The 24313-nt window shown below is 34.1% G+C and overlaps 1 pseudogene across 1 annotated transcript; it reads left to right on the plus strand.

Annotated features, from left to right (window-relative positions):
* Window positions 1-680: 680 nt before the first annotated feature.
* Window positions 681-23528, plus strand: LOC143591509 (uncharacterized; annotated as a pseudogene). The gene is made up of 18 exons (XR_013145698.1): window positions 681-735; window positions 1667-1840; window positions 1930-2111; window positions 2189-2294; window positions 2367-2443; window positions 3089-3176; window positions 3284-3473; window positions 3586-3712; window positions 4367-4447; window positions 4615-4715; window positions 5453-5548; window positions 6053-6126; window positions 6795-6914; window positions 7002-7130; window positions 8009-8086; window positions 8173-8259; window positions 8367-8448; window positions 23462-23528. The product of XR_013145698.1 is annotated as an uncharacterized LOC143591509 (transcript).
* Window positions 23529-24313: the final 785 nt, after the last annotated feature.

The following is a 24313-nucleotide window of genomic DNA, read 5'->3' on the forward strand; positions in this document are numbered from 1 at the left end:
TAATAATCCTACATTTAAAATCACTACCAACGGTCTCACCTTTCAACTATTTTTTTGTCTCAATGGCCCTTCGTTTAAAAATACCTAATGTCGTTAAGTTTTTTCCGTAGTTTCAAACCAATGTTTTAGGCTTTTGATCGGAAGAAAAATACGAGTCGACTGATCTAAAACTTATCTTGAGACTTCAATTCAAACGGCTTGATTTTCGTTAATTTGACATTCAAGCACCCGAATTGAAACATCGTTTCATCGTTTGAATCACCATTTCGAGGTAAGTTTCACATCAGTCGACTCGTATCCTTATTACTATCAAAACCCTAAAACATATATTTGAAACTAGGAAAAGACGTTAAGTATTTTTTAACTGATGACCAATGTAACAAAAAATAGTTGAAAGGTGAGACCGTTGGTACTGATTTTTAAAGTTGGGATTATTATAGGCTAATACACAAAAGATGAGATTATTTATTTCTAATTTTTCTAATATAATAATAATAATTATTATTATAATAATATACATCTCAAAAATATAGAAAGTAATAATAATAATAATAATAATAATAATAATAATAATAGTCTTTCCTCATATATGTAGATTGTGATAAAGTAGCCAAAAGATAGATAAACATAAACTCAACACATCATTTCAACAACCAAGTACAACATAGTTGAATCTTGATATGGAGCTAAAGCCTGGCCTCTCTGCTTTCATCACTGGTGGTGCTTCTGGAATAGGTATTATTATTATTATTATTATTATTATTATTACTTTGTCACTTGGTTTCAAGATTTTATATATTTATTTTCTAGGGTTTAATTTACTGTTTATTGCAATATATGGTGATCTGAATGGTGATTGATCGTTGACTTTGATTTTAAGTCAACTATGCAACTGAGTTGTGTGTTTGTGAAACATAGGCTTGTAAACAAACTGAGAACAAATTTTTTTTTTTCATTTAGTTATAAAAATGAACATGGGCACGCGTTTTGTTCGTTCATTTATGTTCGCAAACGTCCGCTTATGTTTGTTTATGTCTATTCGTTTGATAAATACATAAGTAGTTCTATTTATATAAATTTTTTTTTAATAAATGATTTTGAGAGTTTAGTGATTATGTTGTTTTAAATATGAAGTTTTTGATTACATCGAAACAGAAGGCAAGCGGGCAACAAGCTGCGCCGCTACCCCCCTTTTGAATTGCAAAACCATATAATTTATGTTTATATAAATATAAACATAAAAGGGGTTATATAAAAAATCAATCATCATGATTATTCACTAGAGTTTGTATTCGTATATGTTTGGTCAGTAATGTTCATTTGTTTTCATTTAAGTTCTGGAGCTGTTCGTTTAGGTTTTAAATGAACGAACACGAGCATGCCCATTTTCTTGATGAACAAAAATGAACCAAAAAAAAAATTTGTTCGATTATATGTTCGTGTTCGGTCAAAGTTAAATGAGCAAACACGAATATGCCCCCATTCGTGTTCGTTCAGTTCGTTTACAGGCCTATGAATTTGGGCTAATTTTGTTTGATGTGTTACATGAAATTTAATGATTAGTACTTGAAAGTGAAATTATGATCAAAATGCTGCAAATAAAGTTGAAATATAATTCAAATGGGATCCTTAATATTTCTGCTATTCGTGTGTTTTCGGTGTGCAGGTAGAGCTCTTGCTTTAGCTCTTACACAAAAGGGTATATTTGTCACCGTTGTTGATTATTCCGAGGAGAGAGGAAAAGAGGTTGCATTGATCGCACAAAAAGAAAATGTCAAGTTTCACTCAGGATTAAAATTCCCATCTGCTATCTTCGTAAAATGCGATGTCAGTAATAAAGGTGAGTTATCTAACCCGACCCGTTTTGACTTATGGTCAAAGTTACCAGTTTTGACCGCCTGTTTCCCGATATTTGTTTAAAAACAACAGGAGATGTTGCTGCTGCTTTTGAAAAACATTTGGAAGTGTATGGAGGTTTGGATATTTGTATTAATAGCGCGGGTATTGTTACTCCTATATCATTTGCAAAGTACCAAACAGACGGGTCAAATTCATGGAGACACGCGGTTAATGTTAATCTTTTGGGAGTTATCGCTTGCACCCACAGAGCGGTATGCTGCAGCTTCACTATCAGCAATGTGCTTATTATTATTGTTATTATTATTATTATTATTATTTATAAATGCAGATTCAAATAACGGAGGCTGAAAAAAAGCCCGGTGTGATTATAAATTTGGGTTCAGCAGCAGGACTATATCCACACATAGCTGACCCTATCTATTCTGCCTCCAAAGGTTTTTATATTTTTTCAGTTAACATACCAAACATTATGCATATTTTTTTAATATTTTGTATTTTTCTTAAAGGCGGTGTGGTTATGTTTACTAGAGCGCTCGCTCTCTACAAGAAAAAAGGGATTCGTGCCAATGTGCTTTGCCCAGAGGTGAAAGTTATTTTCATATTGAAAACAGCATAACCTCTTTAAAAATAATTTTTTTTTTGGCAAATTGGATTTTAAATTTTTAATAATCTCATCTTTTTGCTGCTAGCAGATAATAATCCCAACTCAGAAAATAGCTGCCACTGGTCCCACCTTTCACACTAATTGTTTCCGTTAAGTTTTTTCTGAATTTCAAAGTGATGTTTTAGCGCTTTTGATTGGAAGGAGGATAAGAATCGGTTCATGTAAAACTTACCTCGCAACGGTGCTTCAAACGACTTGATATTTGCTAATCGGAAGTTTAAACACCTGAATCGAAGTACCATTTTTAAGTTTTGAGGACCGTTTCGAGGTAAGTTTTACATGAATCGATTCGTATTCTCCGTCTGATCGAAAGCTCTAAAACATTAGTTTGAAATTCGGAAAAAAACTTAACGGAGTTAATTTTTTTTAACGGAGGTCTAGTGAAAACTATTAGTGTGAATGGTGGGACCGGTGACAGCTATTTTCTGAGGAGAGATTATTATCGGCCAACTGTAAAAGCTAGGATTATTAAAATCCAATTTGCCTATTTTTTTATTATATAAGTCAAGTAGCTGCAAAAAGCAAGCTTCTTTTTATTTAATGATCTTGATAACTTTGATGCAGTTTATTCGAACTGAAATGGGTGAAAAAGTGGATTCTCGATTCATTGAACGGATGGGAGGTTATGTTTCAATGGAAGCGTTGATTCAAGGTATGCAGCGTATGCTATTTTACTTCACAAAGTAATATTTTATTTAGGCAAATTAACCTTTGTATAGTAAATAAATAGTTGTGCATGACATTTCATAAATGAAACAGGTGCGTTTGAGCTTATAACCGATGAGAGTAAAGCGGGGGCGTGCTTATGGATCACCAACCGTAGAGGTTTCGAATATTGGCCCACTCCAACTGAAGAAGCAAAATACTTAGTGGTTCCTTCAAGATTAAAGAAAAGATTTTCGTCAGTCATTAATACTAATGTACAGATTCCCAATAGCTTTGAGAAAGTGTGACTTTGTTCATTTTTTTTTTATCTTTTACTATTGTTTTCATAATACTGTTTTGTGTAGTTTGCGCTTGTAATTATTAAGGCTTGATTTATTTGATGGCTTCTTATGCAGAATTGTTCACATGCTGAGTCACAATTTTCGTAGTGCTACGAGTATAGTGCGTGCGCCACTGAAGTTACCGATTAAACCGGGTCATGTACTATTGAAAGTAATATATGCTGGTGTTAATGCAGGCGATGTAAGTTTGTGAGTTATAAATGAATTATGCTACCGTCTTAATAAGTGGCACAATTGTAAAAAATAAAAATTAGTCACTGGACTTCATTGATTAAAGTCTAGCTATGCAAAAAAAAAAAAATTGTTAAAAGATAAGTTGGCAGGAGGCTTGGGTTCTTCAGTGGAAACCCAAGTTCGATCCCCCGCTTGTTTCACTTTTGGTGGATTATGGCAATGAAAGATTTGAGCTAGGCTTTGTGCAAGGTTGTCAGTTCGATCCCCAACCGTTTGTTACGCCAGAGAGTTCCGCTCTTGTGGCGGCACAATGACTGCCGGCAGTATGGTTTCCAAGGGGGAGCGCCAAAGCCAAACTCTAAAGCCAGTGTGAGCCCGGTTAAGACAACATAGTCTGGCCAGAGTGGGGCAACGGGCCTCTTCAAATTTGGGGAGTGCAGTGGCCTAAACACAAGAACATCGCCATTTTAATTAAAAATATATAAAATAGGTTGTTTTTTAATAAGCAATTTAAGATTTCAAATTTACAAATTTAACCTTAGCATAAACTGATTGGCTGTTTCTGCTGATAAAAGATCTCATACACGGCCCCATCACAAAATGCATATTTTAAATTATTTATATCAATATTTTTTTTAATAATTTTGGTATGATGTGATAGGTGAATTTTAGTTCTGGTAGTTATTTCAGTGGAAGCAAAGAAGAAATCCGCTCTCGACTTCCGTTTGATGCTGGATTTGAGGTATAAAACACATGCCAACAAATATTAACACCTTTTTGAAATTTGTTTTAATTTTCATGGTCAACAGATTTGTTTTAAAAGCTAAAAATTTGATTTTTTTTTTAAATATTTATATGAACTACTAGTAGTTTTTCATATGTTTTTATTCATGTGTTTAAAATTTGCAGGCTGTAGGATTAATAGCTGCAGTGGGTGATGGGGTTAAAAATCTAAAATTGGCACTCCTGCAGCAATCATGACTTTTGGAGGTTATGCCGAATTTGCTACGGTATTATATTATCATTAGCTAATTGATTTAATATTTGGGTCAAGTTATTCTACAAAGGGAGACAAAAAATGAGAAGGATTATAGACACAAAAAAAACCCCTGAAAATTTAAAAAAAATTAAATAAAAAATCATAACTCAAAATTTAATAAAAAAACAAAAAAAGTAAAAATACAAAAATGTTTCCACCGTCTTCCTCGTTCTTGTGTCTTTTTGTTTATCATTGTGTTTTGTGTTTATTTTTGTCATTGATTCTCTATTTTACTTGACATTGTGTCTTTTTTTCTTGATATTGTGTTATATTACTCAACATTGTGTTATATGTTATATTTTGTTCGGCATTGTGTTATATTTTACGATCTATTGTGTCTTTTTTTAGTTATAATTGTGTCTTTTGTTCATTTTCGTCATTGTGTCTTTTCGCCGTTTTTTTTGGAATGGGAATGACGAGGGAAACATTTTTGTTTTTTTAATTTTTTCGTTTTTTATTTATATTTTGAGTTATGATTTTTTTTATTAATTTTTTGGAATTTTTTTGAGGAGTTTTTTGTGTGGCCACAAATCCTTCTCACACTTCTCATTTTTGTCTCCCTTTGTATTTTAACCTTTCTGCTACTATTTAGCCTTAAGTTAGAGGTGACAGTTTTGACTCAAATACTTGTGATAAAATCAATCTTGGTTATGTTTAAATAATATTTAATAACTAATAATTGGTATTGAATTATGTGTTGTATTTTAGGTACCTTCTAAACACATTCTTCCTGTAGCGAGACCAGACCCCGAAGTTGTTGCCATGCTTACTTCTGGACTTACTGCATCCATTTCTTTAGAAAAGGTTTGCTTCTCAAATATTTATTCTTTTAATTAAGGGAAAATTATTGTTTACCCCCTTGTGGTTTTAGGGAAGAGGCACAATGAGTCCTTGAAAAAAAAGTTGAACTGATTGAGTCCCTGTGGTTTCAAAAATGAACCATTTGAGTCCCTACCATTACTTAACAGTGTTAGCTTTAGGGGTAGATTCGACATTTCACTTCTATATATATGCATTGTCACTCTGAGTCCTTGAAGTTTCATAATTGGTCACCTTGAGTCCCCTTCCCCTTTTAACAAAAATAAATGAACTAGACTAATTTTTTTAACAAAAATAAACAAACCGAACTAATTTTTTTTTATCAAACTAAACGAAGTGAATCACTTTTTTAAACAAGTAATTCATTTCGTTTAACAAAAATATAAACGGACCAAACTAATTTTTTTTATCATACCAAACGAAGCGAATCACTTTTTTAAACAAGTTGTTCATTTCGTTTAACAAAAATAAACGAATCGGTGTTATTAGGCAGCACAAATGGAGTCTGGAAAGACGGTTCTTGTCATTGCTGCTGCAGGAGGGACCGGCAGTTTGCAGTTCAGGTAATTTAATATTTCATAACTTTTTATTTCAATTATGTGTTGGTGCATTTGAGAAAATATCTTCGTTCTAAACTTCTATTATAATGTTATATATAGGCCTGTAAACGAACCGAACGAGCACGAAAAAAGGCATATTCATTTAACTTTAAACGAACACGAACACAAGCACTTAATCGAACAAATATTTGTGTTCATGTTCCTTTACTTTAAAAATGAACATGTTCGTGCTCGTTTATGCTCGTTTGTTTGAAATCTAAATGAACAGTTCATGAACAAAAACGAACATAACTGAAAAATATACACGAGCATAAATGAACACTTAAATGAACACAAACGAACAAATATAAAATTCTTAAGTAGATGACTCATACAACTAATATTTAATTATGTTCTATTTATATGTAAACGAACATAAATAAATGGACATAAACGAATGAACGAAACATGCGTTTATGTTCGTTCGTTTAAATAAATGAACACCATTTTTTTGTTCATATTCGTTTGTTTATATAAACGAACTTCTCGGCAAACAGTTCACTAAAAATGCGGTTCGTTTACAGGCCTAGTATACACACACATATTATATTTGAAATTTTGAACTTTTAGAAGGTTATATAGTCCTTAATTTAATTATAATGGTTTTACTAACGCGTTGATATTAACCGTAGCTTGCAAAATTAGCTGGAAACAAAGTGGTAGCAACTTGTGGAGGTAAAGATAAGGCTATACTTCTAAGAGATTTGGGAGTCGATCGAGTCATCGACTATAAGGAAGAATCTATCAAAAATGTATGCATGTTTCCTTAAAGGTTAATGTAGAACTTTTAATTATATACACACATAAGAAATGACTTTTTTAAATTAAAACACGCGCAGGTTCTCAAGAAGGAATTCCCAAAAGGCGTTGATATTGTTTATGAATCCGTTGGTGGCGATATGTTTGATTTGTGTTTGAACGCATTAGCGGTTTATGGACGGATGGTGATCATTGGAATGATTTCTCAGGTAATTGTGCTTTGTTTAAATCTGTTCTCTGTTCATGTTTCTTTGACTTTTCCGGTCAAACCTGCTACTTATTAAATTCAAAACTGATACGGATTTTATTTAGAACTTACATCATTTTATATAGTTGATACTTCCCTATAATCAAAAATTTATATAAACTCATCTTTAGAGAGAGAACTTAAAAACTCCTAAAGAATTATTTTTAATTAAAAATTAAAAAATATTTTCAACTTTCAGTTTTTGTCATTATTCTTATATTTTCTTACCCTTTGCTCGAAAAAAATAAAAAAATTAAAAAAAAATTAAAAAAAAAAAACCCACTGTAATGCACATACATATTACTGTGCGATACCGTTGTATTACACATGTGTATTACTATGTATTTTTAAGTTTAATAGTGTTTAATTGCATATATTCAATATTTGTGTATTGCATATATGTAGTAGTGTTGTATTATATGACAAAAGAATAATAATAAAATAAAAGTCAATGTAGTGCACATATGCGTTAATGTTGTATTACACATACATATTAATGTGTATTCGATGTGCGTATTAGTCTTATATTTCATATATACAATAGTGTGTATCAAATATGCGCAATAGTGTTGTATTCTAGCAATAAAAACACTTTTGCATATATGCGATGCACACTATTACACATGTACACTACACACTACACCGACGAGGTTACCAACAAGGTTTATTTATTTATTTATTTTTTATTGGAACCAATAACAGCATATAAGAATAATGGAAAAAAAAGAAACTTCAAAAAAAATTAAAAAAAAAAGTTAAAAATAGTTTTTTAGGAGTTTTTAAGTTTTCTCTTTAAGAGGAGTTTTTGACCTCTGAAGTCAAACATGTCTAATTTTTCAGTATCAAGGAGAGCATGGATGGAAACCACGAAACTACACGGGATTATGTGAGAAACTCCTAGCAAAAAGTCAAACTGTGGTATGTAAAGTTTTATATATTTAAAATTTTCTAGTTTTCTGTTATTCTATTTTTATTTTATTTTTTATTTTTTTGGATTTATGCAGGCTGGATTTTTTCTTGTGCAATATGCTCATTTATGGCAACAACATCTTGATAATCTGGTTCATCTTTTCTCTGTGGGAAAGCTAAAGGTATAATAATATATTATTACATAATATTAAAACTTGTCATCAATGTATATCACCAATATTTTATCGCATACTTAAATATTTACCGATTTTTTCTTTAAAATTATCAGGTTGCAGTAGACCCTAAAAGTGGGTGTTCAGTCGGTTGCTGATGCAGTTGAATATCTGCATTCTGGTAAAAGTGTTGGCAAGGTATGTACACATTAGTGCTGTTTGACCGGACGAGAACTTGTCCGTGTTCGTCCATTAAGCTTTTGTTGGACAAACGGACGGTTCACGAACACTCTACCGAACGAAAATTCGTGTCCGTGTTTGTCCATTTAGGAATTGAGTCTGTCCGAGTCCGTTTGTGTTCGTTTGTTAATATTGTAAACAAACGCTAGCGGACAAACGAACACTAATAGACACTAATGGACAAACATACATAAACAACTCTAAATTAGGGGTGCAAACGAGCCGAGCTACTCGAGATCTGCTCGGGGAAAAAGCTCGATCGGGCAGAGCTCAATCGAGCCCGAGCTCGAGCCTAGAAGTTTAATAAACGAGCCCGAGCCCGAGCCCGAGCCCGAGCTTCACTTATCGAGCTCGAGCCGGCTCGTGAGCCTAAACGAGCCTGCCATTTATATAATTTTTTAAAATATATTTAATAATACTAATTAATAGTATATATAATGTTATGAAAAATAACTAAATAATATATATTGTTTTATACATAAAATTATAATTGAAAAAAAAACATATATACAAATAATTATAAATATAAAAAAATTAATTAATAAATAGTAAACTAGCCAAGCCCGAGCCGAGCTAGAACTTGAGCTTGAGAATTTACTCACGAGCCGACTCGAGCTTTGAAAATAGAGCTCAAAACGAGCTGAGCTCCATATAAGTTAAACGAGCCGAGCTCGAGCCTAGTCGAGCTCGGGCTAGGCTCGGCTTGTTTGCACCCCTAACTCTAATGAGCAAACAAACATAAACGATTACATATTAATTTCAAAAAGTATAATCATTACCGGACGTCCACAAACACTATTGAACGAACGCAGTCTCTGTCCATGTTCATCCGTTAAGCTTACCGAACGAATTTTTTTATGTCTGGTTCGTTTATTAAACAGACGAACATAAACTAACTTCTTGCTGCGAACTTCCGGTTCGTTTACAGCCCTCCATATGTTTTCCAATCTTAGAAACCCAAATTTATATTTTCATATGTTTGATGTGGCGGTTGGCATGCCGTGTCATGTCTAAAGTCTATTAAAACAAAGTTCGTTGCTAAAACCGGGAAAACTTAAAACTTTATGTGTATATCATTAACATGATGGTTTTTTGGTTTCAGGTAGTTGTTTGCATCGACCCGAGTTTCAGTCAGCAAACAGCTAAGCTTTAATGGTAAAACAATGCATATTCCGTACCCGACTGCAAATTTCTATTGATCAAGTTGAGTAAAGCATACTGTGAAATAACATCACAATCTTGATGACAATAAGAGGACTAATATTTTTGTGGTGTTACACGTACTTTTATAGAATTTGGATAGTGTATTGACTTGTTTATGGCCATTGAGTGGTTGGTTCTCATTTAAATTTATAAGTATAATAATTATAAGATGAGTGGAATCATAAGGGTAGTTTAAAAGTTATATAGCAAAGCCATATCCAAATTTTATTATTATTATGTATAACAATTTGAAACTTTGGTGTCGCAAAGCTTTCTAATTGGGCCACTTTGCGGCACCTTATTGGTGGTAGTTGTATTTTTTTTAATTTTCTTTTGTTTTGCTGTAGTTCTGGTCCGTAATAAACATAATGAAAACCGAATGATTTTTTTTTATTTTGCTGTAGTTCAGGTTCATAATAAACATTATGAAAACCGAATGAATGCTACTTTCTTATTTTTTTGTTTTAGTTTCAGTGTCGTAACGATCAAGACAAAGCTAACTGAGTTTGCGTAAACTCAACACGTTTTGTTTTAGTTCCAATTCCGTAATGAATGTAACGAAAACTGACTGATTGTTGACTTTGTTTTGGTTACGGTATCGTAACGAACATGACAAAAACTGACCAAATTCGAGTAGACTGACCACCTAAACACCGGGGATCGACAACGATCGGGAATTACCAATGATCGAGTTTTACCGTCCCATTGGTCCACATCAACTTATAATTTTTTTTTGTTTACTTCTGATACAATAACACGCGTAACCGAAACCGACTAACAACGCTTGATTTACTACCACCTAGGTTTTAGCGATCTGTCCCGACGCAACGTGCCAAGTAAAACATTATTTAATAATAATTAAAATTATATATTTTTCCTATAACTTAAAGAAAAATTGGTTTTAAATAATCTAAACTATGTTTTATTGGCAAATAACAATCTCAACTTCAAACTTGTTGGCTGTCTCAACTAAAGTTTTATCTTTATCCAACGGTTCGCAACTAATGGATTGTTAACTCCATTAGTCTGATGCTTATGTGGCACGTCTTTTGGACCGTTGAAAAAAAATACACATTTGGTTAAGACTGTTATTTGCCAATATTTCTTAAAAAGAAACATATGATTATTGCTACGTAATGCTGCTACATAGATGTTTATTCACAACTAAGTGTACCAAGTAAGCATCATACTACCGTCACAACCAAGAGTGGAGTTGAGATTGTTATTGGATTATTTAAAATCAAATTTTCTAATTTAAATAATAATTAAGTATATAAGTTATTAGATTTTTAAAAAATGCAAAACTTAATAATGGTTCAAGGTAATATTAGTTTCAGATTAAAAGTTATTTTGGTGATAGTCTAAAATACTTTAATCAGATAAAACTCTGAATTGAGACAAGAATTTAGTATGATTTCGTGAGAAAGATGAACCACAGAGATCAATCAATTGAATAGGGCGTCATCTTTATCTGAAGAGCACTTAGGATTAGTATAATTGTCTTATGCAGCTATAATTCAAATTTTAAATTTAATTAATATGCCTCCAACTTAAATACTTATGATTATGTGTGACACACTTATGAATTAATATTTCTAATAATTTTTTAATGAAGCAATATTAACCCCAACCAGGGGCTCTGTGACATCCGTGGCAAAACCGAGTACACCTTAGTACTTACAAACTCGAATAAGCGTTTAACCGCTTATTGCGTAACGAACAAACGAATGACCAAACGGGTCTGGTTATGGTCCGGATATCCCGGGATGCCATCTATAAGTGATATACGATCTATGATAGCTAAAATATTAGTAATATAGCCTTAGTTCGATAGCAAACAAGTTAAACGAAAACATGCTCGTTTAACTACCCGCTATAGAGTTAAACGCGAAAGATAGTTACAAACCAAGCATTGTATCATCCGTTAAGCCGAAAAAGACTTACCAAACACTTATTTGAAATGTTTTAAGCGATCCGTGAAAATATTTTCGATTTTTACAAACGTATAGTATGTTTTTATAATTTACACAAAACTAACCAAAAAACACTCGTTTTCGCTCCGTTTGTCGCACCCGATATATTTTTGTCGCCAGAAACCGAACCCGAAATAAATTTGGACTCGGCATTTCACGTTCGGGCACGTAAATCTAGAAAAGTGGGCCAAATGGGCCCAAAAGGGGACCCAACGAGCCCAGCCCGCCAAAGAAGACTTTTACCCCTTTTTAGTTCTTTCACATATAAACTAGATCCAAGATATTTTCAACATTATTTTCTTGAAAACTCTGGACACAAGTTCTGCTACAGCCAAAAATCTTCAAACCCTAAGGTAAGGAGCTTAAATAAGTAGCTTTTGTACTTGTTTAAACTTGTTTAATACCATAAAAACATGTTTTGGTTACTAAAAATCATTCCTAACCGTGTAAAAATCCTAAAAATGGTCCATAAACATGTTTTGATCATACACATGGTAAGGAACCTGTTTTGATAGTTTTTTTGGTCATAAACATGGATTAAAGGGTTGAAACGGCGTTTTTACGGTTTAAAAGTTCGTTTTTGTGCACTAGCCGAAACCCTAAGTTAAGGGCTGTTATGTTGATGAAAAATTGCTTGGTTTGTGATATAGGACCTGTACCTAGCTTAAATAGGAGCACAAGAGCTTGAAAAGTTGATTAGAAAGGCGGAAACGAACCAAAATCGCTAAGGTAATGCCGAAACACTCGCTTACGGGCTGTTTAGGTTAAGGTTGTGATGTGCATATTGTTAGGCCTTGAAATTTTTCAGGAACATCAGGGACCATTTCAATAAGTCCTTGTTTAAATTTGGTAATTTTTCGACCATCCGAGAATATTTGGCGAATTTATTACCGAATTGGGACAATTATTTGGGAAAAATAGCTAAAATACTTCAAAAATTATGAAATTTTTATGGGAACTCATATTTGATGTATTTTGATCACATATGAATTTTGGGATCATTTGGAGAAGTCTAAAGGTGTTTTGTGTGTATGCGTTCATGTGAATTTTTATAGCCGAATTTGGGTCGAAAAGAATATCGCACGAGATATTTACATTCTGGAATTGATACAGGTTGTTTTGGGACATGATTTGAGCATTCAGAAATTTTTGTGGAATTTTTGGAAATTGTTTGGGGTAAATGGACGATTTTCAGGCGAAATATAACTGACAAAATGAATTTTTATAAATTAATAAATCAGTAAATAATTCCAGAAATATTTTTATATAAAAATCTACATATTTTAACTGATAAGTGGTTAAATTTTCATAATTTAATGATTAACGGTTAATTAATTATGCTAATTTAAAGATTAAACAAATTCTGTTTTTATGAAAACCGGCAAGTTCGCGACTAGCAAACCTGCGGGAATATCAAAACACCAAGAGTGATCAAAAATCATATTTTCCGATTAATTAAGTAAAAACGAACTTTTCTATGAGAAACCTGGACAATCCGGGTGGATTGTGCGCGTTTCTTCTCAAAATCAAACTGAATAAACGGAAACGGGCCCCGAGGCTAATCCGGTACCCCAGTATGTGATTCTTCTTTATAACTTAATCATTTTATTAACCAATACATTTACCCAAGCTTATTTTCCCATAACTGTTTTCTGAACGCGTAAACAAACAACTTGGCCCAGCTGGGAAAACGGGAATCTGAGCCAAGTTCGGTTTTAAGTATTAGACATTGAACAACATCACAACCTAAGCCTATTGTCACTTTCTGGGCGTTCCAGTTATACCCAGATTAGTTATACAGCCCAGTTTAATACTGAGATTATAATAATATTATTATAATATGGACTATAGGGACTAAGTGATAGCAAGGGAAACGAACCCCGTGATGATCTCGCACTGAGTGCCTACAAAACCGTGAGTTTCATGACCCCACTCTTTAAACTATTTTACGAATTTTTGGGGTGGAAAGCATGTTTATACACGTTATCTATCTGAAAACGGTTCAGGGTATAAATTATCTGAACATTTATATATGAAAAGTCCCTACAAACATAATGATTGACTACGTGCTGATGAAAGATGATTATTATCGTTGATTGATATATTGAGTGGAGATAATACGAATTGCAAAACATAATGAAATTACACATGACAGCATGTTTATACAAACACGTTATGTAATGTTAAACATAGCCAATTTGGGAAACAACGTGGTCTGTAATGGCCATGGGGATAACTGTAAGGCCCCGAACCCGGTAGCCCTACTTTAGCGTCGGATTTACTCATAAACACAGTTCTTCAATCAGAGTTTATTAAAACTTTTCGCGGAATATAAAACATCAATCATTTGTTACAAAACGTTAAACCTTTTCTTTGATACCATAACACAAAACTTTATATTTAAAACATCTTTACTTCTTTCTTCAGATGCCAGCCGTTCAATCCATGCCGTGTGTCATCCTCATGCTAACTCTGTAATCAGCTCACCTGCGTGCATACTAAAAGTCAGCTACGCTGAGTGAGTTCTAGTTAATCGAACGCCATACAATACATACACATACATACATATCCGTAGATACATATCCATACTTCACTAGTTACCCTTCTGTTCTGCATACACACTTACTACCATACATACACACATATTTATAACCACTAACCTCAGTCTACCGAGAGTACGTTCATAGTCCGCCGTCTATACCTGTACTCAAAGTCGTGAACACGTAAAAGGTCCACGGTCCTTACCTATGTTCACCCTTTATGGTACGTGCAAGGTCCGCAGTCCTTCCCTATACCATCCTACATCCACAACACGTACAAGGTCCACAGTCCTCCCCTATGTTGCAACCTAAACCATAGCACGTACGAGGTCCGCAGTCCTCCCCTATGCTACCACAATACAACTACAGCACGTATAAGGTCCACAGTCCTTTCCTATGCTGATGCCTATCTATAATACGTATAAGGTCCGCAGTCCTTAACTACGTTGTCGTATATGATCGGTAACACGTATAAGGCCCACCGTCCCTATCTACGTTTACGTCTATCATCTACTTTACGTATAAGGCCCGCAGTCCTTAACTACGTTTACATCTATCATCTACTTTACGTATAAGGCCCGCAGTCCTTAACTACGCCATCACCAGCCGAGTCTATGTCCGACAAAAGCTAGAGGGATTTGCCATCCTAACTTACTATGTCGAACGTAGAACTCACATACCATTCGTGTACCTGCATACACCTACTTCACATATACAATAATTACATCATAGCATAAGAACACCCTAGGCGTTCTTTACATCATTCATTTAACAACCATACCTCTTGTCGATACGTGCAATATCCGAAGATCGTTCACGCCCCGACAAGTATTCATTTGTAATGTTCATGCATCTTCGATGTATAATATTCGTACCTTTATTTTTGACCTGACAGTACGCGCAATATCCGAAGATCGTTCGCGTACCGACAAGCAACCATTCATATCCATCACATATATCACATATGGCATACACTTATCACTTAGGATAAATGTATTAACAACACATCGAGTATGCACACAGCCCCGAAAACATAACACATAAATGGGGCTAGAAACTCACCTGAATACTGTTACGCTCTCCGTTAATAGTTATTCCCCTCTTGAGCTGCGCACGGCTAACTGTATAATATTTACACGTATCAATTAGCTACTACTACTTATGTTGCGTTTCTATCTTTATATGACCCACAACGAACGGGGGTCCGGGGGCAGCGCCCCTGGTAGCGGGGTTCTAGGGGCGGCAGCCCCTAGCGGGGTCCAAGGGGCAGAGCCCCTGGCTGGGGTTAAGCTGCCAGGTCAGCTTGGAAAAATTTTATTTTCGATAACTGCCTTAACACATTTTCCATTAGGTTTTTAATTTATTTTATAAACGAACTTCACTTCAGGCGAAGTTAAACCTTAGGCGAACTTGGAAACAGCTTGGTTCTGGCTTGATTCGGTCGAATAGGGACACGTTCGATCGAATAGGAACACGTTCGATCGAATAGGAACACGTTCGATCAAACAGGAACACGTTCGATCGAATACAACACGTTCGATCAAACAGGAACACGTTCGATCGAATACAACACGTTCGATCAAACAGGAACACGTTCGATCGAATACAACACTCATTCGATCGAATACAAAACTCATTCGATCGAATGAGTTGGAGACCATTCGGTTGCTTCCCTATTCGGTCGACTGGACTTGTTCGATCTACGCATTCGATCGAATGGACTGATTCGATCGACTGGTTCGATCGAATGAGTCTGATTCGACTCCTTCAAGCTGGGCGACGGAGAAACCCACGGGTTTTCCAGATTTTCCAGATTTTTGACCCAAAATCGAAGTTTTTGACATGGAAATGCTCGGGATTGAAAGGGCTATCGATTCCTAGTACTTTTAAACACAAAAGCTTGCATTTTGACACCAAAACAAGGCGGTTTTTGACCCGAAAACTCAAGTTACGAAAATGGGAGTTTTTGCTCGATTTGAGGTCGGAAATGGTTATGAAAACGGATGATTTTCGAGAGGGACTTACCAAAAACGATTAGGAACAAGATTGTGGACTCGGATTTGTGATTTGAGAACTTTCTCTCTCTAGCTTCTCTCTCTAGAAATGAGAGTGTTTGGGTGGGTGTAAGTGAAGGAAGATGGTGAAAATGGTGGAAGTGTCAAGAACTTTCGTTTATATACTACGGGTTTGGTTAGGCTCGGGTTGGCTTCCTACGGGTTGAGACAGGCCGAGTTCATAAAATAACTAAGCCCAAGACCCGTTCCTTACTCGACATTAAATAACTAAAACGTGAAATTACTAAACATAACTTTCTTTTATTTATCAATATAAAAATTTTAGGATGTTACAATAACGTGGTCTGTGATGATTATGGGGCTGTTGTGGGCGGAAGGGGGGCCACAATAGTAACAAACTAAAGTTGAGTATGGCCTATGAGCCAAGTTCTGCGGCAACTTATAAACTAAAGTTGAGTATGGCCTATGAGCCAAGTTCTGCTGCAACTTACTAAACTAAAGTTGAGTATGGCCTATGAGCCAAGTTCTGCTGCAACTTATAAACTAAAGTTGAGTATGGCCTATGAGCCAAGTTCTGCTGCAACTTATTAAACGAACTAACTTGATTATGACATGAATGTTAAGAAAATAATGTGATTATGCGTATTGTGGGCGGATAGGGAGCCACAGTATTTGGTGATACGTGATAAATACTATATGTGTATATGTGTCTATATACATGCTATGTGATTAGTCGTAGGAAATACTATGTGTAGAATATACTAATTATTTGCGTGTACACTATATAATGTTTGAGTTTACGTGGAATCATTGTGGGTGGAAGGGGGACCACAGTGGTTGATGTTAACGCGGAACCGTTGTGGGCGGAAGGGGGGCCACAGTGGTTGAGTTTATGTGGAACCGTTGTGAGAGGAAGGGGGTCCACAGCGGTTGGTTAAACACGGAAATTGGAAACAGGTAGTACGAACAAACAATCACGATTTTACCGAAATTTCGAATTTATATTATAAACTTACATGTGTGCATATGTACACACAAGGATATGGCTGTACAAATTTATACAAACGTAAATACATATTTTTACATACGCACGTACATACAAACTATGACTGTGTGGTACGCAGAACTGAATTCGTTAAACTTATGAAACTCACCAACTATTCGTAGTTGACCTGTTTTAACATGCTTTTCAGGTAATCAGATATGAGAAGTAATTTCCTGTGCGTTACGTGTCTGACTGATGATTGATGTCGTGGGCATTTGAGTTAGAAGTAAAGTAATTGAAGAACCGGTTTGATTGTATCACCTAGTTTGTAAAAGAGAGTAGAATGATGTAATATATTGTAAATTAGTTAGTAATGTTTCTTTATGAACAATGTATTTGATACCAGTTGTATCTGTTGCATTTTCGTTTTACGCTTCCGCAATTTGCTTAACGGGGTGTGACAGGCTCTGTCCCTTAACACTCTATGAACACCGTTTCGAGGTAAGTTTTACATCAATCTCTTCGTATCCCCATTCCGATCAAAAGACCTAAAACATAAAACATCAGTTTGAAATTCAGGAGTTAAGTTTTTTGAAAACGAAGGTCCAATGAAAACAATTAGTACGAAAGGCGGAACCGATGACAACTATTTTCAGTGATGGAATTACTAAAATCCAATTTTCCGAACCAATAAATACAACACTAGATATAAACACATTTGCAGTTTTGAAACAAGGACAATGACACGTACAAACGTGTGCCGGACACAAAATTTGACTAGGAACAAAATGATTCACATGTGATTGTTAAGTTAAGATTTTTTTTTAATTTTTTTTTTGAGAAAGAAAAGCAATAGTTGTGATTTTTGGACCATAATGTACTGTTGTACCATAAAGCTAGCAACAAGCAGACAGTGATATTTAGTTTGGATACACTTTAATCATGTAACAAAACTATTAAAAAGATATAACTAACATTTGAAGAACAAGAACAAGAACAATGGAGCTAAAGTCCGGCCTCTCGGCTTTCATCACCGGTGGTGCTTCCGGGATTGGTATTTGTCATTTTATTAATTTTCTAGAGTTTATTATATTTTTTATGGGTTCATTGTGTATTATATATATACTGGGAAAGTTAACGTACAAATTAAATTAGCGTGTTAATTATATATACAAGTAGTGTAATTACACCGCACTTTAGTTACACTATGTTTTATGTATAATTACATAACTTGATTCTCACAGTTAGCATGTTATATATATATATATATATATACATATATATATATATATATATATAGATAGATAGATAGATAAAGGATAAAATACAATAATCCTTTATCATACATTACGTACGCGATACTTCTAACCGTTGATTCCCAAATCACAATTACACTAATCTGTTCGTCCCTCTCCCTCAATCCGTCTCCACCATCCCTCACCGACATCAGCACACCTCCTTCACCTCCGCTCGCCGGCGCCATCATCACTCTTCGTCACCATCATCGCCGTCGACAACGAACTCATCGGAAAAACACAAAACTCGTCACAGGTTTGTTTAGTTGAATTGAAATTGAAATTGAAGCCCATTGATCGGTTAATCTTTGAAATCGATTCAATTAATCATCAATTTGAAGCTTCAATCGATCAAGTTTGAGTTCTGGATGATGGGTTTTTGACATTGAACGTTTAAGATTTGAACGTATTAGCTGAACATTTAAGTTTTTGATTGAACTTTTAAAGGTTTGAATGAATTAGCTGAACGTTTAAGTTTTTACCTGAACTTTTAAGGTTTTGAACGTTTTAGCTGAACGTAATAGCTGAACGTATGTCGCGTACATAATGTACGTTAAGCGATTATTGTACGCTAACCTTCCCCTATATATATATATATATATATATATATATATATATGTATATGATTTTGAGAATTACGTATGCGAATGTTAAACTTGAATTCCAAGGCTTGTAGTTGAAATATGGAGCTGATTTTTGCACATGAATTCGGTTATTTATACTTGATTGTAGACCTGTAAACAAACCGAACAAACAAGAACATGAACACAAACACTTATTCGGACAAATGGTTGTGTTCATGTTTTCATGTTCGTTCGTCTAAAAACTGAACAATTCATGTTTGTTTATGCTTGTTCAATGGCTAGGGTTAGATATGGGAGTTCAAGGGCAAAGCTTCTAAGAACCCCCCCCCCCCCCCTCCTTTCCGTGTTTTTTTGCTCAGTGATGTCACTAATAGTGGTTGTTGCAGTGGCAGATCCAGGATTTCTTCCCTATGGGTTCACCTTATTTCGATGTTCAAATTTTGCACAACCTAACGTTAAATTTTCCGGGCTGGTTGGGTCAAGTTGAAGAATATTATATAATACGATATTATAACAAAACAATATGTTAATAAGAAAAAGGACATAATTTATTAAAACTATATAAGGTCCTTAAAAATGGATTTGGGGGGATTACAGTTAATGGGTTGTGAAAGAATGAAACGTGCTTTTCTTTTTTGAAATTTAAAACTCCAACTACAAGTAATAATAATAAAAAAAAAAAAAAAATAGTTGTGCATGACAACTAATATATGGAGCAGGTGCGTTTGAGCTTATAACCGATGAGAGTAAAGCGGGGGCGTGCTTATGGATCACCAACCGTAGAGGTCTCGAATATTGGCCCACGCCAACTGAAGAAGCTAAATACTTAGTGGTTCCTTCAAGATCACTAACATCGGTGATTCATACTAATGTTCAAATCCCCCAAAGCTTTAAGAAAGTGTGAGTTTGTTAATTTTTAATCTTTTTATTATTGCTTTCGTAACACATTTTGGTCAATTTTTGAATATATATATCATTTTTGTCTAACATGCAAATCAATTTTTTGATTTTTTTTTTTTTTTTTTTTTTTTTGCAGAATTGTTCACACGCTGAGTCACAATTTCCGTGTTGCTACAAGTATAGTGTGTGCACCACTGAATTTACCGATTAAACCAGATCATGTGCTACTGAAAGTAATATATGCCGGAGTTAATGCAAGCGATGTAAGTTTATGAGCTATAAATGGATTATGCTATCTTATTAATAAGTGATGCAGTTCTACAAAACAATTAAAATAATAACTTTTTTTAATAATAATATTATGGTTATAGTTTCTTTTTTTAAAATAAAAGGATCCAATTACAATAGAGAGGCAGATAAGCGAGCAACTAACTGGATTATGGTATCTTATTAATAACAGGTAAATTTCAGTTCTGGTAGTTATTTCAGTGAAAGCAAAAAAGAAATCCGCTCGCGACTTCCATTTGATGCTGGATTTGAGGTATAAAACACCGGTCGACAAGAAATAATGCTGTTTTGAAATGTAAATTTAATGGTTCACATTTGTGTTTTAACTTTTAACAACAAATGTTTTAGCCTTTTTTTTTTAAAATTCAATTAACTTTTCATGGTCTGCATATTTGTTTTAACTTTTAACAGCTAATGTTGTGGCTTATTTTTGATATTTGAAATTTGATTAAGATTGTTTGGTCCAAATATTGGTTTTTAACTAACAACTAATGCTTAAAAATTACAGGGTGTAGGATTAATTGCTGCGGTGGGTGATGGCGTTAAAAATCTAAAAGTTGGCACTCCTGCAGCAACCATGACTTATGGAGCTTATGCCGAATTTTCGATGGTGTGTTCATCTAGAAATATTTGATTTTTTATATATTTTTATTATTTTATCAGTAGCTAATTGAATTACTTAGCTTAATATTAAATATTGGATTATGTACATTTTAGGTACCCTCTAAAGACATTCTTCCTGTGGCTAGGCCCGACCCCGAAGTCATTTCCATGCTTACTTCTGGACTTACAGCTTCGATTTCTCTAGAAAAGGTTCGTTTCTTAAAAAAAAATTTATAAAAATGTTATATTCAAGATATTTTATGCTTTAGTTAAAAGTAAAATACTAGAGTGAATCATTTTTTATGCTGCTATTAGGTAGCACAAATGGAGTCTGGAAAGACGGTTCTTGTCACTGCTGCTGCAGGAGGGACCGGACAATTTGCGGTTCAGGTAATTTAATATTTTGAAACCATAATTTTAATGTTGTGTTGGTGCATATTTATAGTTACACATTTCATAACAAATTAAATAAAATCAGTTACTTATAACAGTATGTTTCACCGAATAAAGTTTTCTTATTTGATTATTCGGTGAAAGAAAACTGTAACAAGTAACTGGCTTATTTGATTTACTATTGAATGTGTAAGTATAATATTTTTATTCATTTGAAAGGATATATACGATATTATGAAATTTAGATGGATATATATTTAAAATTAATTCTTAGTTTGTTTATGATTGTTCATATTGATTATAGCTTGCCAAATTAGCTGGAAACAAAGTGTAGCAACTTGTGGATGTAATGAAAAGGCTATGTTCTTAAGAGAATTGGGAGTAGATCGAGTCATCGACTATAAGGAAGAACCAATCAAAAATGTATAATATTTAGAACTTTTTATTATATATAAATAAGGCGTGGCAAATGTGACCCATTTGGTTGAATGGGTTGTAATAAGATGTATATAATGGGTCAGAATAGGTCAAACTAAAAAAGAAAATGATTGAAACCAGTCAAAACGGGTTGACATTTATTGACGTTTTTTTTAATGGAACGAGAAAAACGGAGGAAACTTTTTAGTTTTTTTTACTTTTTTAGTTTTTGATTCATATTTCGAGTTATGATTTTTTAATTTTTTTTTTTGAATTTTTTAATGACGGGTTTTCGAAATCTAAACCCATTTTGACCCATTTCAAAAACCCCTCATTAAAAAATTCAAAATAAATAATTAAAAATTCATAACTCGAAATATAAATCAAAAACTAAAAAAGTAAAAAAAGAAAAAAGTTTCCTCCGTTTTTCTCGTTCCATTAAAAAAAACCTCGAGAAATGTGAACCCATTTTGACATGTTCAATCATTTCCTTTTTTTAGTTTGACACATTCTGACCCATTATATACATTTTATGACAACCCATTCAACCCAATGAGTCACATTTGCCACCCCTATATATAATTAAATTATGTACACACACATAACAAATAACTTTTTGTTAAAAAAAACCGAGCAGGTTCTTAAGAAGGAATTCCCAAAAGGCGTGGATATTGTTTATGAATCCGTTGGTGGTGATATGTTTGATACGTGTTTGGATGCGTTAGTGGTTTATGGACGCATGGTGGTCATCGGAATGATTTCTCAGGTACTTGTGCTTTCTTTGACTATCTGCTTGTTTCATTTGACTTCAAAAGTCAAATATGTCCAATTTTTTCAGTATAAAGGAAAGCATGGATGGAAACCACGAAATTACACGGGATTATGCGAGACACTCCTAGCAAAAAGTCAAACTGTGGTATGTAAGATTTTTATATATTTTTTAGCTATCAGTTTTTATATATTTATAGTTTTCGGCTTTACGCAGGCTGGATTTTTCTTTGCGCATTATGCTCATTTGTGGCAACAGCATCTTGATAAACTAGTTCATCTTTTCTCGGTGGGAAAACTAAAGGTATAATATTTTTTTAGTGAACTGCGGTCTTCGTCCCTGTGCTTTGTCCAAATCTACAGTTTTAGTCCAATAGTTTCAAATTTGCAATTTTCGTCCCTGTGGTTTCATTTCACTTGCAATCAAACCCGAATTCACTAAGCCCGTTAAGTCTGGTCGTTAAACTCATCAGCATGCCCTTCACGTGAGGGGCAGTTTTGTCCCTTTTCCCCCCAAATACACCCCAGCCCCTCACGTGAGGGGGCTTGCGAATTAGGACCGGGGAGAAAAGGGACAAAACTGCCCTCACATGAGGGGCACGCTGATGGGTTTAACAACCAGACTTAACAGGGTTAATGAATTCAGGTTTAATTGCAAGTGAAATGAAACCACAGGGACGAAAATCGCATATTTGAAACTATTGGACTAAAACCGCAGTTTACTCTAATTTTTAATAATATTCGAATGTATCACCAATGTATTTCCCGAATATTTTATCGCACAATTAAAGATTTGTTGAGTTTTTTTTCTTTAAGAATATCAGGTTGCAATAGACCCGAAAAGTTTTGTGGGCGTTGAATCCGTTGCTAATGCAGTTGAATATCTGCATTCTGGTAAAAGTGTTGGCAAGTTAAAACTTAATGAAACTACCCGAACCGAGTCACGTTTATAGAAAATTTAGAAACTTTATGTGTATATCACTAACACGAGGGATTTTTGGTTTCAGGTGGTTGTTTGCATTGACCCGAGTTTCAGTCAACAAGCAGCTAAGCTATAAAGTTGTTAGTAAAAAACATGTTTACGCCTGCATATTTAGAAATAAAGTCGACAATAATATTTTTTCAGGACTAATATCTTTATGTTCTTATATAAATTTTTAGAATTTGAGTAATGTATTGAATCGCGTCGGGCAAACGATTAGTTTTAAGTTTATGATTGTGCAATTGTTTATTTTCTTATATGTTTTGAACTCTTTCACAAGCAAAATATATGTCCAACTCAAACAGGAACATATTAACATTGAAGTGATTAAATTCAAAATTTTGGATGAGAGTATTTAAATTGTATTCAAGTGCTTGTGGTATGTAAAATTTATATATAGTATAATGGTAATGATATTTTAAAATCATATTTAGAATATACTAAACTGAGATTGGATGGCTAAAAGCTCGAGCCGAATTGAATATAAACAAGCTCAACCTCGATCTCACGCATAAGTTGGAGGAGTTGTTTTAAGAGTTAACAGAGTCTTACATGGACCAGCTTAATAGAGAAAAATACGGCAGAAAAGACCCAAACTTAAAAAGAAAAGACGTAACTTAGGTTACGAGTGGAATTATGGGCCCACCTTTTGGGCTCCAAGCCTCCAATCTCACCAAAGAAGACTTTTTCCCCAATTCAAACATTTTAAAATTCAACTTTAGGCATTGTCCGGCTGATTTATGTGTTTGTTTCTATTTAACGTCTTAATTTCAGTATTTCATAATTGTTTGTAATTTTGAAAATTTGACGAGTTTAACAATTCCGAAACACCCTTTATAAACGCCACTATCGTAATCATTTTGATCATTCAGAGTTG

This window comes from Bidens hawaiensis, unplaced genomic scaffold, assembly GCF_021521415.1.
Source record: "Bidens hawaiensis isolate Kalapana, Puna unplaced genomic scaffold, B.hawaiensis_p1.1 tig00039734_1, whole genome shotgun sequence".
In the NCBI taxonomy this organism is placed as follows: domain Eukaryota; kingdom Viridiplantae; phylum Streptophyta; class Magnoliopsida; order Asterales; family Asteraceae; genus Bidens; species Bidens hawaiensis.